At 41.8% G+C, this 16898-nt stretch overlaps 2 long non-coding RNA genes across 5 annotated transcripts; one reads left to right on the top strand and one right to left on the bottom strand.

The window, feature by feature from the left end:
- The first annotated feature begins 2658 nt into the window (after nucleotides 1-2658).
- Nucleotides 2659-5223, top strand: LOC109777362 (uncharacterized). Its single transcript, XR_006668447.2, has 3 exons — nucleotides 2659-2744; nucleotides 2893-3095; nucleotides 4465-5223. It is a non-coding gene; the product is annotated as an uncharacterized lncRNA (long non-coding RNA).
- Nucleotides 5224-7792: 2569 nt separating this feature from the next.
- LOC109777361 (uncharacterized) lies at nucleotides 7793-14089 on the bottom strand. Of its 4 annotated transcripts, none has more exons than XR_005766206.3 (7): nucleotides 13622-14089; nucleotides 13411-13449; nucleotides 12811-12873; nucleotides 11587-12623; nucleotides 11388-11431; nucleotides 8093-10765; nucleotides 7793-8014 (listed from the first exon to the last, which is right to left on the bottom strand). It is a non-coding gene; the product is annotated as an uncharacterized lncRNA (long non-coding RNA). The 4 variants fall into 4 exon arrangements; XR_002236301.4 differs by having other exon boundaries at nucleotides 8103-10765; XR_006668448.2 differs by having other exon boundaries at nucleotides 8103-10765; nucleotides 11388-11425.
- Nucleotides 14090-16898: the final 2809 nt, after the last annotated feature.

The following is a 16898-nucleotide window of genomic DNA, read 5'->3' as shown; positions in this document are numbered from 1 at the left end:
CCCTAGCCACGACGAGCTCCACCACCGTGCTGTCCGGGAGCCGCGCTGCAGTCCTCAACTAAACTAGGCTGCTCCACCTTGCCGTCACCAGCCCTTTCTCCGCCCACCTCCCCCTTCTCCTGACACGCCCTAAACCCTCTAGATCTTAAAAGCCCCGTATCTTTTATTCTGTTAGGTTTTTGGGGATTCTAAAAATCTTCAACGGGGTTCCCCCAGTTGAATTCGGATGTAACTTTTCGAGTAGATGATTTTTCATATAAAAAACTTTTTAATCCGAGTTCATATGCAAAAGTTATGCCCATTTTACTAAATTGCAGAGAGATTTTGCAAATAAAGTCGAAATTCATATTTGTAAATTTTCCCAACAACTAGACAACATATCACATAGGAAACTTATTTTCTTTTATTTTTTTTGACATTTCCATCATTTTCTTTTATTTTTATTTTAAACTGAAAAGGCGGTCAGGGGGTGCATTTAGTAATGGCGCACCTTTACAAAGTGCGTCATTACTATATATATGACTTGGTCAAACCTTGGTCAAAGTTAGTAATGGCGCACTTTGTATAGGTGCGCCATTACGAAGTTTGACATAGTAATGGCGCACCTATGCAAAGTGCGCCATAATAAGTTTAACCAAGGTGTGATCCAGTCGTACACATAGGTATGACGCACTTTGTAAAGGTGCGACATTACTATGTCAACTTAGTAATGGCGCACCTATAAATATTTAGACACCAATATTATGCACCGCAATGCATATTTAGACACCAATATTATGCTTTCCATTGGCGGCTATGTAACAGCGTTGACTGACAGGATGTGTCGAGTTCGCTCCCTCCCGTGCCCGACATTTTTAGGAATTTTATGCCGCTGGAGTTGCTCCTTACAAGTTTGCGCTGCTTATTATTAATAAAATTTATTCAGCTCTTGCGTCTTAGGACACGCAGTCATGAGTCATGCGCCGCGAGTTCGGTCCCACTTTATCACCAAGTATTTTTCGGATGTTTTTGGGGAGTCGCTACCAACTTTGGGCAATGCGAATGGGCGGGCACGTTAGTTCGGCACCCCAAGAAAGAAGGTTATCCGTGAAATGAAGAACTATTGTACAGACATGGGGATGAACACGAAGCGAAAAATTTGCACCCGTTCTACCTTAGGATGGAAGCGAATTGTAAATATGAGACGAAAACTAATTTGGGGAACAAAAGCGGAAACGAAAATGAAATTGGGGAACATAATTTTCATATCTGCACATGCATATTGTGTTTTTTCATGTATAGCCAACTCTAGACCAGCCTAGATACATGGGCTAACTCAAATGTCCTTGAACTTATACTTGTATATGCTGCCAAAAATAAAAATCACGCATAATAGTATACATTATTGTGATATATCATAATAGTTACAGTCACCTTAGCAATTGTCTTTTTGGATTTTATTCTATATTTCTTTGAAGTTCAATAGTTTTTTGAGTTCCAACGATTTTCCACTTTTTATTTGTGCCCCCATGGTAGTATCTTCTTTCCTATTCATTTCCACACAAATTTATACTCCCCCATATCCATATCTCAATTAGCGAAAGGTAGTTTCGCTCCCGGACGGCGTCCAAGCTTGAGGATCTGTCAGTCTATTTCGATAGAAGATGGTGGATCCAAGCAGTGGCAGAGCAAGACAAAAGCCACTAGGGGGCAAAGGTAGATGACAAAGATCTGGGGGCACAACACTAATTTTCCTCTCATCTAGGCCCTTCAAAAAATCTTCTCACTTTTCTCCAAAGTTGGGTGGGTGGGTCCCCTGGCCTCAACATAGCTTCGCCACTGGATCGAAGACCTGTGGTCGTCCATGCGTCCTTTGGTCACCTTTCCCCTGGAAGCAGCTGTGGTAACTGCTCCAGGGCGTTGGTTCGTCCATAGGTGGTTGACTTCCTGACCGCAAGATAAAAAGTCTTGCCGGCTCTACAGAGGAGCAACGTCGGCACCGGCGCGCCATCCCCTTGTCCTGAAGGTTGTTGTCGGAGATACCCCAGATGTTTGTTTTTGATTTCTTGTTTGTTTGGGTTGTTTTTTGTAATGTTGGTTCTTTGAATATATTGAGCTTAGGCTTTTTTTTCACTAGTGCTAATTTTTTTGGTTCTTAGGCCCTGTTTGGTTCATAAGTCCTAGGACATTTTTAAGTCCTAACTTATAAGTCCCAAGTCCCTAAAAAGTCCCTACCTGTTTGGTTCCTGGGACTTAACATGGACTAAAAGACCATATTACAACTATAAGTCCCTATAAGACTCTCCTTGAGAGTCTTATTTCATAAGGCCCAAATGCCCACTTTAAGTCCCTATAAGTCCCTCCTGTTTGGTTTAGATGGGACTTATAGGGACTTTTTTAAGTCCCTAGACCAATAAGTCCCTGGAAACAAACACCCTCTTAGATTAGAATAATTTGCTTTTTGAGACAATATAATTCTCTGATAAAAGGCATGAAAATGAAGGTAAAATATGGTAGAAATCAGCCCACTCCGTTTTCACCCAATTGACAATGGATTGCTCAAACGCGGGAGCTATTTCTCGCATTCAACGAGCCTAAAGATTTCTCTCGCTGAAGGATTCCGACTATCGCGCCGGCCCACTATCGCACAACAAAATAGAAAAACCTATCAAGAAAACGATGGCGCGAGCAAAGTTGGCCGGCCCGGCCCAGCCTGGGTCCAACGAGCCAGGCACAGCACGGTCCGGCCCGGCCAGGCACGCTAAGTACGCATGCCGGCCTCTTTGGCCCAGGCACGACCCCTTCACTACATGGGTCGGCACGTCGGCCCGTTTGTCCTGAGTAGGCACGTCGAGGCACGGGCGCAGCATCGATCGTTATTGCCTCATTGGCAAACCTGGCCAAATGGGCCAGCCCGGCGCGGCAGGGCACGGCCTGGGTTAAACGGGCCAGGCACGGCTCTGTGCTTTTACCTCCTATAAAAGCCGCCCGCCTCCGTCTCTCCCCCGCACTCCATCTCCATCGCCTCGCCGCCGTTCCCCGCAACCTGTCGACCCAATCTCAATCTCACATCATCTACATCGTCCTCTCCAGATCTTACGCCCGCCCCGCCCGAGGTGAGCACTTGTACATCCCGATCAGCTTGGAGTTCCGATTGGTTGGTAGGCGCTGGTTCGTAGGTCTCGGATCCAGCCAGCGTGGTCTCCCTCCGGAGTTGCTCGTTCCGATTGTGGTTGGTAGGCGCGGCGCGGGTTCATAGGTCTCGGATCCAGCGCCGTCTTGTATCCTGCCTGGCTTTGGCTTTGAGTATTCGTATGAGGAACCTCGACTAGGATAGGATTTAATTAGTTAGGGTTTGTTTGGTAACACCACCTAGGGTTCGATTATCCGTAATAAGGAATCAATCTGACATTTTAGTTAGGGTTTGCTTGGTTGTGGTCAGATTTTGGTTTCTCAACTGTGCCTGTCGCGATTTTGGGCGGAAATTGATGATTTCGGGGGCAAAATTGGAGGGATTTTGTGGATGAAAGATGGGGAAACTTGGGGAAATGCTAGATCCACTCGAAACCAAGCAAATCCATGGATCAAAATCAACAAAACTTCATCATGCCAACAAATCAAAAAAAAATTGGGGCTATTTTTGGTGGGGAAATTTCGAATTAGGACGAAAAATCAACAATATCAAGCTAGAAAACGAAAAAGGACATGTTAGCTTGATAGGTATTAATTTGGATGGAATTCATGCTATGTTGTTCGATTTCAGTTTATGCCAGAATGTTAATTTTTTTTTATCAACTGTGGTTGAGCGTAGTAGATTTGTTGCATATTCATGTTCTAGCTCTGTTTGGATAGGTAACAATATTTTTTGGGATCCTAAAATATTTATGCACAGCACTTAACCTGCAGCTGCTGATTAATGTTCTAGTCATATGTGCTGCTTTCCAGCTCTGTTGTTTGGATAGGTATTAGGTTATCGTTTGGGTTTATTTATTATATGTGATACTAATATTTGCCAATGATGATGTATCTTTTGCCAACCAATCTCTAGTCTTCTTCTTGAGGACTGTAAATGCTGGTTTGGTTTTCTGTGCTCACTATGCCCTTGCACATGGGATGCAATTTTTTATTAGCAATTATTTCCCAGCTGTTTAGTTATTGTTTCCTTTGATGGTGAGGCATTAATTCTGGAGATGCAATTTTCTTGCTCACACAATAATACAATGAATGATGGGATCTCTATCTACTTTGAACCAAATTATATTATATTCCCTCTGTTAATTATTTTTCTGTTTTGGGTGATTGAGTGTATTCATTCTTTTTGTTTAGTTGCCTATCAGAATACATGGTTGAATTGCTTTCACTTCATATTAATAACTATTCTGTCGCACAATGCAAATATGCTGCTGTCCTAACTAATTAAGTAGAAGCTTGGTGCTGTATGGTCTCTTCCTGACATTAAATCCTCCTCTGTTTGTGCTGTACCAGCTGGTAGCGGCAACTCTTCTGCTGCAGTCCGCCAAAAGGAAATGACGAAGCTCTACAAAATCCACTCCCATGCCCACATCCAAGCCCTGCAGGCCCGCGCCGATGAGCTGGGCCACTCCAATAAGTCCATGCTTGTGAATGTTGTCTCTCTGGAGTCGGTGCGCATAGCGCGCGAGTCGTATGCACTCCTCCGCCCGCTGATCAAGGATTCGTGGATCTGGGCATGCTCGGAGCTGGAAAACCTCTCGGTCGTGGCAGGCTTGTCGCTGGAAATCCAAAAGCTCGAGCATGATGTGTTACCCCAGCTCATGGTTCAGGAGGCCAAGCTGGAACGGGGCGCCCTGGAAGCCCTCCTGCTCATGCAGAACTCAGCAATTACGCTCTTAGATCTGAGGAAGTGCTTTATCTTAGCCTTGGGCGTATTGCTTGCCGATGAGGATCTGGTCTCAGCCCGAGTCAAAAAGCTGAGCATAATGCTAAAGGATACTGCTGATGATGTACTCAAAGGTAATTGCGACATTGTCTGGCTTCAGGAGCGTGCCCCGTTGCTGCTCCAGCTGGTCACCGATGTGTTGGAGACCCCGGTTTGTTTATGTGATCCTGATGAGTTTCTGTGATGAGTAGACTTATCAGCCAGCTCGAGGCTGTTGTGATGAGTATTTCTTAGGGGCGTGGCAAACAGTTTAGAATCAACCCTTTATGTTTGGATGTGTTATTAATGGATTTTAAATGATATGTATCTTGTGTAGTGTTTTCTCATTCTGTGCTAGTAGGGTACAACTTGCAATTACTTTCAGTTCCTAAATACAAGTCTTTTAAGAGGTTTCACTAAAAGACTACTTAGGGATGAATGAATATAGACATACTTTAGAACGTGGATTCACTCATTTTGCTCCGTACGTGAGTTTCCTAGTGAAATCTCTTCTTAAAAGACTTGTATATTTAGGAAGGAACGGAGGGAGTAGTGCTTATCTGTGAGTGTCCATGATTAAAGCTTTGCAAATACCATAAACAAAGCATCACCTTGTACTTGAAGCTGAATTGAATTGAAATGTGATTAGCCTTCCACTAGCCAGCCAAGGAGGAAGGAGCCCACCGTTCCATCCTCCCTATCTCCATTTCCTCTGTCGCGCCCACCTCCCTCTTCTCCTGACACGCAGATCTAGTTGAGGACTGCGGCAGATCTAGTTGCGTCCGTCGTCGCGCAACAACCCTAGCCACGACGAGCTCCACCACCGTGCGGTCCGGGAGCCACGCCGCAGCAGCGCACCCCCTGGCCACAGCCCTATGCGCAGACGTACAACGCCTCCCTCCGGCCCAGAACGCAATCCGACGCCGCAGTCCGCGCCCAGCGAGAGGCGTTCTCCGTGCGATGCTGCTGCTGCTGTAGGCGTCCCCTCACCCCCGTCCTCTCCCCCATCTGGTGTGCAGTGCAACACCAACGTCTCTTCTCCTCTGACTCGTGTTTTTTTGCAGCAGTGATTTCTCATTGTGTCCTCTGACTCGTTTCTTATTGCAGCAGTGATTTTATTGGCCTAGTGATTTGTTGGTGAAGCTGGCACACAGGCAAGTATCTACTTAGCTTCGCCGTGTTCTCAGTTGCTGATGCTTTGCTGTATCAACTCTGGGTGGCTAGTGATGGCAGCATGCAAATGATATCTACTTGTCTCATCTCGCTTGGTCCATTGGAGTACACAAGTATGGTTGAGATTCTCCTCAAAGTGCAGCTTCACATCTTGAATGCATATGGTGTTAGATTGTTACTAGTATTGGGACTGAGTGTTTTTCTACGCTATTAATACTAAACCTAGCTATCGTGCAAATGATTCAAATCATCCTGAAATGAGTACAACCGATTCTGCTATAGTCTAACAGAGGTTATTGGCTTTTTCTTTTTGGTGTTGGACACACATAATTGCTACCAAATTACTAATAACTTGACTGACTAAAGATATTAAATTACTTAATTAGTGATATTAAATTTCTTAACTAGTGACATTAAACTTGCCTGACTAAAGGTATCAAATTTGGCCTGTTTCCTAGTGAATTAAGGCTATCTTTTCAGATAGCGTACCAGACCTTTTGGCATTTTTTGGGACAGCTTCATTGGTAAACCAGATTCACCTCGTCATATTTTTCTCATATTGACAGTTTCTTTGTAAAGTGAATTTGCTTGTCTTTTTTTCCAATCACCCTCGCTGCCTGTTTTTGCTTGTGGGATTCCCCTGTTAAGGTATTTGTTTTCCAAAGCTAATATTTATTTATGCTTCCAATTCCTAAGGTTAATTCCTCTGTTCCCAGTTTTCAAATGTGTGCAGCGTGAAACCAATGTTGATGACCTCATGGAAAACACTAGGAGATTATATTTAAACTTTTCTTTTTTTGCAAAACTGCATATGCCTACTTTGATGTTGATATCAGAAAATTTCAAACTATATTGCAATTTTTGTTTGCACATCCCATTGCCAATGATGCATTTATTCCTATCTGTATCCCACAGCTCTGAACACCATGCCGATAGCTGTCCGTTTCATTTATTTTGGCATATCCATGGTTTGTTGCTTAATTCTTAACACTATTTTGCCTAGCTTATTCACTTGTTTTGCCTAATTTATAATATATAATTATTTTTGTAGTGCATCGTTGGTTACCACTCCAGCTCGCGCGCCCTGCGTGGATCAGGCATCAACGGTCGCAATTCTGAGGACGCCACCTCCTCTGGTGCTCTGCATCCATCTTCCCCACTAAGGTGAGCATTGCGCCGTCGTTCTTCCTTTGTCCCCCCGCGACAACTCAACTTTTTTTGCGCATAATTGGGAGTGGATTGGACCTGTTAATTCTTTTGCTCCGTCATTGTTTCGGTAGGCAGCTGCATTTTTTGTACAAAAATAATCCAGAGGTGTGGTTTTGGTCCTCTGGAGGCTTACAGTTCTTCCGACGCTGGACTACTGCTTTCAGATTAGCTTGTTACTTTAGCTGCGAATCAGAGATTTTACGGAAGTAATGGTGTTACTTCAATTGTAGTACTGTGGATGCATTTATATAGCTTTTTGTGCTTTTTGCTTGTGTTGTGTCTTAGCCGGTGATTGCGAACTGTTTGTATTAGTTTTCTAGCTAGGTAGCACAACCAAGGCGTCTTTTATGCAAACTAGATGACTCGTTGCGCCAATGGCGCAAAGGCCGAGAGGGAGCCAAGTATTGTGAGAATATTTAGACACCCAAGTCAAAAACCAAATGTGGCCAACACTCACGCATCCTCTGCTTGGAAGCCGCCTTTTCTCACCGGATCTAACATATATACATGATTCTTCAAGAGCAAATTTGGAAGAAAATATAAAGCATGGAAGGCTTTAAGTTGTACTATTAAGAACATACCACCATATCTTCATTTAGTTTCTTTGGAAATCTAAAGGTCTAAGAGGACGGTACATGAGAAGCTGTGAATCCACAACAAAAAACTAAACTAACTTTCAAACAAACATTTCAAGTTTGAAAGCCACAAAGAAGCAGTCCAGATCTCTTGTTGTAGTGCAGGTACATGTCCTTAATCCTGCATCCACAGCCCATAATTTTTTAACACCTAAATCCACGAAATCCAACCGAACGAAATCATGGCAGAAACATGCACCATGGCTTACGTCTCCGAGAAGGACTTCTTGGCATTCTTGTGCAGGTTGGACACAGCAATCCTCGCTGCGAGCTGCAGAAGAACCACACAGGCACCTTCCTTCACCTTGCCCTTGGGGAGGAGGGGGGCAACACTTGCAGCGCCGCGACAAGGCCTCATTAGATAAACCTTTACTCTTGTAACACCCATGGTGCAAGAAGCCAATTAGGATCATGTATTATGTAGGTATTGTAGGGCATTTGTAAGCACCTTAATTCGACTGAAAGAGAATGAAAGATAAGCTTTCTTCATTGATACTTATAGTCAGACTGACGATCTATAATACCTATACTAAGAGGTAACACAAGGAAAGACGAGCCAATGTGGAGCATACCACACATGGCACAAAAGCACTGTAAACATGAATTCTGGAATGCAAGCTATATAGGCGACACTAAAGGTTTAGGATGGTGTCTTCAGGAGTGAATGATTAGACGAACGCTCTTTGCCTTGCGTCTGAAGACAGAAAGCATGTATCTTTCCTCTGTTTTTTAAATGGAAGAACTCTGTCCAGTTCGTTGCTATGGTACCCCAGTCATCAGCTCCTTTCATAAGCTGGGCAATGACATATCATAACCTATATATAGATGAGCAAAAAACAATAATAAATTAGTAAAGAGGAGCCAAATCATCGAATAAGTATGTCTTGTTATACAAGAGAGATTAGCATGAGGCGAGGCAAGATCAATATCAAACATAGGTTGGATCTGTAACAATAGAAAGTGCATGCAAATTTAATCATGCCTTCCTTTCACTCCATTTGATCCTCAAATCCACTTGTACATTATTGCACTTGAAGCATATTGTATATACCAAATATCATAAAGTGAGATCTTTTATCGCATTTACATGCAAACTGGCAAAACACTAAGCTCAGATCGAATTATAGGAAGAATGCAATAAGTTGTTATTGCATCAGTTTAGGTACTCACTACTGAGAGCCCAAATAAGACCAAGTAACCAATCCTCACTTAACAAGTTCTGCTTTCAGTTAAGTATACAAAAGGAATGCAGAAGGTGGCGTCAACCAAACTAAAATTTCGATCAAAACTGACACATTAAAAATCAGCAAAACTAAAAATTGGAAGAAAGCTATTTATAGAACAACACTTTTCACCAAGACTATTTTTAAAACTTGTTCATAACATAAATTGCATGGTTAAATTACTCAACGGATGTCAGACTACTTCCTTTGTAACATGGTTCATCGGTCACACTTACGGATCTTGGTGAGAAGCGTTGGGCATAAGGGTATAAGATAATTAGGAAAATAAGGCACATCCATTTGGACAATAGTGTGAAACATAACAAAACAAGGAAAAATTCTTCTGACCTGATCATGTTGGAAGAACCATCATAAATAAATGTACGTATAATTACATCGAAACCTTTCCCTGGATGTGCCTTTATCTCTTAAACATGTGAAATAATAAGAACTAAGCATTTTATATATACACACACATGAAAGAAAATGAGATATAAGGAAACTATTCAAGGTTAGGTAAAATTCCAAACTATGGACATGTAATGGGCAATTCAAACTCATGGCAGTTATTGCTAATTTATTTCTTACTTTGACAATCAACAGTTATGTGCAAGCTGAAAATATACTGGTAATATATACAAAAGAAAAGGAGTTATACAGTTCAGAATGCAAGTGGTACAAAATAAAGTTTCCATACCAAGAGACGTCCCCGCCTAGTTTTGAATAGAATGTTACAAAACATGTCACTACCACATGAGGGAACAACATTGAACCAATTCTAGCATCACAATATTCGGTTTTGATTCTGCTGATCTAACCCATATGTAAGTAAGTATACTCCAAATAACTACATAGACATGCATCGGATGATTGCATAGATAGAGACCGGACACAACAATCATAGACACACACACAATTTATCTATGGGATTAAACCACCATGAGAAAAATAGTCAGAAAAGCAACTTTTTGACAAAATCTAAACAAAGATTCCGCACACAGGCAGGCTGATTGCACAAATGCATTAGCTCATAGATTTTTCAGCACAAACCATCGCAAGAACCGTAAGCAAGAAAGCACTATTTTTTACAAAATTTAAGCATAGATTCTGTACACAGGTAGGCTGGCCGCGCCAATGCACTGGCCCATAATTTTTCACCAAATGCTAAACAAGCAAGGAAACTTAACAGGATGGAGAAACCTATTTTTCTTGGTCCTATCTCTTCTTTCTCAGATCTGCAAATATCATGTTCCCATCCATTCCATTTGGATATGCTCTCTCCCTCTCCATATCCCACTCCCACTACCAAAAATGCATCAGAAAACACATAGAGAAGAATGAAGTAGTTTTCCACACGATATGGGAACAGGTTTGCTGTATTCAGTGTAGTTGTGATCCTTCATAGGAAAAGTAGAAGTAGCTTCAGGTTTTAACCGCTGCAAATTCAGGGTTTAACTGCTGCAAATTCTTAGGTAACTGTCGGTTTTTAGCAGGGACACCAGACACGCGCCCGCATCAAGCGAAGTTAAAGTACATAGATAAAGGTATAAGAGAAGATGCGGCGCCTGCTTTTTCTTGGGCATCTGAATCTGGTCATCCCTTTCTTCAGCATCAAGCGAAGAAGCATCAGCCTGGGCATCAGGGGTGGCCTAAGTCGCAAAATAAAATGGATCAGGAAGAAAAGATGTATATATACAGACAATTAAATCGAAGGGTAAAAAGAGATAGGCCCTTGGCTGCTTTGTCAGACTTGAGCACATGCTCTTCTGGTGCAGCAGTTTTACTGGCCTTGGTAAATTGAGGAATTCAAAACCTAAGAAAAGAAAATCAAACCTTCTCCTCTAACTTCAAGTCACTAATAAGAGGAAGCAGTTGATACAGAAAAACTACTTCAACTACGAAAAGAAAAAACTGGTAGAATACAAACAGCACCAGTGATCATGTTCTAAATAATCCACACCAAATCAAAAGCACAAAAGCATCAAAGAAGTGTGAATGGAACTTAACAATCATATGGTATCATAACTGCATCATAAAAAAGAAACCAAGCTCCTCTCTAAAATAAAAATAAGGAAGCCCAGCCAGCATCAGGACATTCTAGATAGTAAATGCCGCTCATACTAAACACCATGAAAAATTGTTCTGCTAACAATGTGTGCACACAAGCAACATATGCAAGTGAACTCCAAATATTTGAAAGAACCTAAGCAAAATATTACACGACCTTCTTTATAAAATATATAACACACGCTGTTTAGGACATAGCAATACCTGATTCTTTTGTAGCAAAAACAGAGTCTGAACTCCGCCTGCAGCTTAACAAAAAGGAATAAGATTTCAGAAAAAAATCAATAATATGTATGTACTGTACAAAGAAATCTATAGCAGTAGGAGGTTTGTTAGCAAATTGACATGCAACTGAATGAGCTGAAGCACACACACACACACACAATTATGGTGAGTACAGTACCTGCTAGCAGATAGATCATTAAAATTCTCAGATATATCACTAACATACTCAATCCCCATGAAGAATATATCAGGTAGGTTTACATCCTCGAACCTGCACCAAATCCAGAAACATAAAGAACGTAAGCTTCTAACTAACTACTCTCTTGCACACCAAAATAACAACTGAACATGAGTGCGTAGAGAGAGAGAGAGAGAGAGATGGAGCTGCATATAACCAGCCACAACACTTAACAAGTTTTTTAATGAAAAATGCATATGTCTTGCAAATTAGTAACCAATTTCATAACATCATATGAAAAGAAAAAAAATAAGGAATATGAAATGCTTTCACGATTTCATACAAAACTCTACACTGAACTACACATTGTGTTGTGAAGCTACTTTGTCGAGTTCAGCGAAAGCGCCAGTATGCCAAACCAAGAGATCTCTGAAACAAACTAATACATCAACAGGTTTTGAGTAATCAACAGCTCCATACCCAGCAAGAGCTCTCTGAATTTTAGTAAGTGAAAATCATTAACTAAATAAGCTCTTTTTCAAGGTCATGCGATAAGAAAATGGGCTGAATGACCATCATAGCAACATGTAGAAGCAGCAAAAATATAGGCTTGGTGTGTAACTGATCATGAATGTCAACGAACAATACAGCCTGCAGTTCTTTCCTCCTTATCATGCTGGAGCAAAGCCCATAATAGCATATTACTATAAATTGTGAATAATAAGCTCAAAAAAGGATATTTGTCCACGGAAATCAAATGGGCGTTGCCTGCACATTCGTTTGGTAATCAGAGCATGTATCCTTCAGCTGAAAAATACTGATAGGAATATGCTAGAATAAATGAGCGAACAGAAAAATAAGGAAAAATGGATGAAGGAATTGGATGAATAGAAATATGCAAACTATATGCATCACGAGGTCCAGCATCGGCTGCTGGTATACTTAGCTTGAAAATACCATGCCTAATACATTTTCCTTCAACCATGATGATCGATGGAGGATCATAATGGTAATGCTTGCCAATATTTTGTCTCAGCCTGCAAGATGCCAAGAACATGGACAACATGTCATTTCAGAACTCAGACCCTAGTTGCATTTTCTGATCATCATTCCAAAGTAGGAATTAAAGTCGGGAGTTTATGCAGCACATACTGGTACAGAGAAGGGCAGGAAGAGAGATAGGTCAGGGGTAGAGAGAGGCCACAGAGAGGAGCCGGGGAGTACCTGCAGTTGGAGGGGAGAGTGGCCACGCCGGCGAGGAGCTTTAGTAGGAGACCTGAATGCCGCCTGCCCAGGGTTCACCAAGAAACACCAAAATTTAGGGAAACATATCTTTCGAAATATATAAGAGTTTTCAAAATGCGACCATAAATTCTCTGTGTACAATTTACTGTGTTAGACCTGAATGTCTCAAAGGTAAATAAAGAACAAAATCTTAAGCACAGCCACAGGTTTCTATCACCTTCCCAAAACCAAGCATCTGAAGTTATATTAATCTGCAAGCCTGGATTTCCATATACTTTATTGTAGTGATAACAACCATATCAAAGATGAACACGAATCCTCATATTCGATGAAAAATATCATTACAGCTAGCTCATACAGAGGCATGACCAACATCTTCTGTTCATACGACTAACACCATGTACTGATCTATCAGACCATAAGGTAAAAACAAACACTTCTGAGGCCTTCATTTACAAATGTAGCTTTCGTCAGTAGGTAATAGGAGTACAAAATCATGACATGTTCTCTATTACACAAAAAAAATCAAAGATCAAAATGCAGGAACAAACCTGACTATATTCAAGAGAGAGAATTCACCTGTTCTTCTTTATCAAATCCTTCATCAAAATTCTTCTTCTACTCATCACAAGTAACCAGAAATTGAGAAATTGAATTAGATTATCCGATAATCGGAAAATCAAAGGAGTAAAAAACTGGGAAAGGAAGATGCCGAGGACGCAAATGCGCAACCTAGATTGGAGAGGAGGAGGGGAGCAGAGAAGGCGAGGAGGAGGGGCACGGCTGCTACCTGTCGACATCTGCAGCTCCAGAGGGTCGTTCACCTCCAGCCTTCGCGTACGCTGCCGTGGCCCTGGCCAGATCGATTGAAGAAACTCGGATGCCCTCCATCTGCCCAACCGACGAGCACCCCCAGCCTCTCTTGTCTGCAAGAGCCCGCTAGGCCCTTCTCCTCCATGGAGGTCGAGAACTGGCTCCCCGCTGCTGCACCTCGAGCGTCGGGGAGGTCGATGGCGAGGGTGCGCTAGGCCATGGCGGCTGGGAGCCCCGACGGGGCGGCTGCGGTTGGTGCGGGACACAAGCGCGCGAGCACTGGGCGCGTGGAGGAGGGAGATGGATAGGAGAGGGAGATGGAGAGGAGGGCTGGCGGCGGAGATGGCCGGAGGCGAGCGCGCGCGTGGAGCAGGGAGGGAGGAGGAGGGAGGTTGGGGAGGCGGGGGGACGCGGGTTAGGTCGGGCGGGCGACGGCTAGGGTTTCTCCATGGCAGCGGCTCTGATTTATACGCTGCATGTGCAATTACTAAAATGCCCTTGGCGGGGCACGAAATTTACAGGCGATGGCATGAGTACTATTCATGGCGAATTAGAGGCGACGTGGTTGCCTTAGTCGTGACTACAAGCATAATTGGTTTGCTACCAATATTTGGCAAAATCAGAAGTTGCCAACAATTTACAGGCGGTGGCATGAGTACTATTCATGGTGAATTAGAGGCAACGTGGTTGCCTTCGTCGTGATTACAAGCATAATTGGTTTGCTACCAGCATTTGGCATTGCCAATATTTGGCAAGCCAACATTTGGCAAAATCAGAAGTTGCCAACAATTTACAGGCGGTGGCATGAGTACTATTCATGGCGAATTAGAGGCGACGTGGTTGCCTTCGTCGTGACTACGACTTCTTCAGGGTTTATAAGCATAATTGGTTTGCTACCAACATTTGGCATTGCCAATATTTGGCAAGCCAACATTTGGCAAAATCAGAAGTTGCCAACATTTGGCAACTTCTTCTGAGATTGGCAATGAAAATTGGCAAGCAACCAATCTCTAGCCAATATTTGGCAGTTGCCAAATTTTGGCATGCCAATTTTTGGCATCAAACCAATTATGCTCTATATGTTCAATAAACTGTGTTTATTGCTTCATGTGTTTGTTATGCAATTTAGTGTCATTTTTGTTAGGCAACATTGTGCTCCTAAATAGGCAATTTAGCCTTTCGGTACAAATCTGGGTGTGCCTCATGTACTGCATTAGCCAAAAAAACTGCATGGTTATGCAAATATGGAGCATGCTGCATTATCCTAGATTAAATTATGGCATGCTATTCCATATTGTTTCATGTTTTCACAATAAAACTAGAACTAAGAACTAGTTAGCAATAGGAAATGATATTGGTACACATTAGGCATTAGTATAATTTTTCATTAGGCAAAATTACTTTTATGTCAGGTTAAGACACATTTATGCATTAGGCAATGATATTGGTATATTCCTTATTCCATAACATAGTTCTATGTTATGGAAAAAAATACTATTCTGCATAAGAAAAACCAATTTCTCCATCATGGATAGTACTTCACATAATCAGGTGAATAATACAGTTTTGCCTAATATGGACCTAGCAATTTTTTAGACAATATTCTAATAACCACCTGACATCAAGTAGAGTATTTCAATCCTTCATTAAGCAATTATAAGCTCCAAAATACAGTTCCACCACTAAGCAACGAATCTGTATAGTGTTGCATCAGGAAATAGTTAGATTTAGCATTTTAAGTTACATTACCTAGTAACTTGGAAATATATTATCAAGGATCTTATAGTTAGCTTTAGCATTTTTTGTATTCATTATTATTGCTTAATCAAGAATACTAATTTTTCCTAATCTAGAACCTACTATTGTCTAACACTTAGCACTATTATTGCCTATAATATGAAAAAGTAGCATTCGTAACTTTGATTTGTGTTTCAATGGACCCAGCACTCCGCCTCATCCTTCATGCTTGGCTCTTCGGTTTTGTGGCGCAGGTGTGCGTGGTGAGCTGGGCGCTAGTCATGGATGGGGATGTTGCTATCGCGGGGCCGCACCGTGGGGTCTCGTCTTTGGTATATCGACCACCAGCTCCGATAGCTGCACGTTCCACAGGCTACAGCAGCTCGGCATGATGCCATGCGGCGCTTAGCTTCCCCATCACAGCCTCCCTCCCTGAGCATCTCCATCCTTTGCACTTCTCTCTTCGAGCACTTCATACACCCGTAGGCCCTATTCCATCTCCACCTAACTACCTCATTGCAAGATGCAATAGCTAGCTAGCTCATTCATGAACTATGCTTGCATATTCAGAATTTATAAACTGCTTATATTATGAAGATAATATTGCCTAATTGCCTGAAAAAAATACAATCCACTATAATATTACCATATTTGCTTCATTTGAGCTTCTGATTTCTAAGCATACATGGAAACACTCGATTGTCCAATTTGTACTCTGATTTTGGCATAACTTACTTTTGTTTCACTTGCAGGCTTCACCCTGACCAAATTCTGTCTTTTGCAGCCCCCCTATCTCACACCTTGGAATGGTGCTTCTGCCTTTTACAACCCCTAAGACTGCAGATTTTAGGTGAGTCCTTAGCTGGACCTACATGTTTATGCATGGGAGGGGGCAGTAGGGGAGGTGTTGATTTGTTGGCAGCAACAAGGCATTCTAACCAGGCCAGTTCCTCACTATTACCCATTAAGATTAGTATTGTTGTTCTTAATTTAGTGTGATTGCTCAATTCAAACTGAAATTATGTAACTGAAATACTCACTGGCTGCAATTTCTACATGGTGGAAAGTTTGTTATCATGTCTTTTTATCGCTTTATTAAATCAGTTGCATGGCAACATGTACTTTTTCCTGATAGGCTCAATTGCTTCACATTTGACATGGTTATATACTAGATTTTCAACCATTAGGGATGATCTTGTTTTCAAGTGTCATTTGTTAGGCAATTTAAATGCCACTTATTAGGCAATAATGTTATTTTAAAATGGCAAATTAGCCTTTTTGTTGTAAATCTGGAAGTAGCTCATTAAGATGGTCCCTTACATGCAACATGTGCTTCTATATCTTGACATGTAGGCAACAAACTTATGACAAATGTTTTTTTTAACATGCAGGATGCCAAGATGCAGACTATGTACAGTCGAACAGAGAAACAAGATATGTGCCATGTATAGAGAAGAATGTGCAAACCTATGTTTTTCCTAGGGACTAGATGTACATGTTGTGCTTTTTTTAAAAAA

Source organism: Aegilops tauschii, chromosome 4, assembly GCF_002575655.3.
Source record: "Aegilops tauschii subsp. strangulata cultivar AL8/78 chromosome 4, Aet v6.0, whole genome shotgun sequence".
Taxonomy (NCBI): domain Eukaryota; kingdom Viridiplantae; phylum Streptophyta; class Magnoliopsida; order Poales; family Poaceae; genus Aegilops; species Aegilops tauschii.
This window is presented reverse-complemented; position numbering and strand designations above follow the sequence as displayed.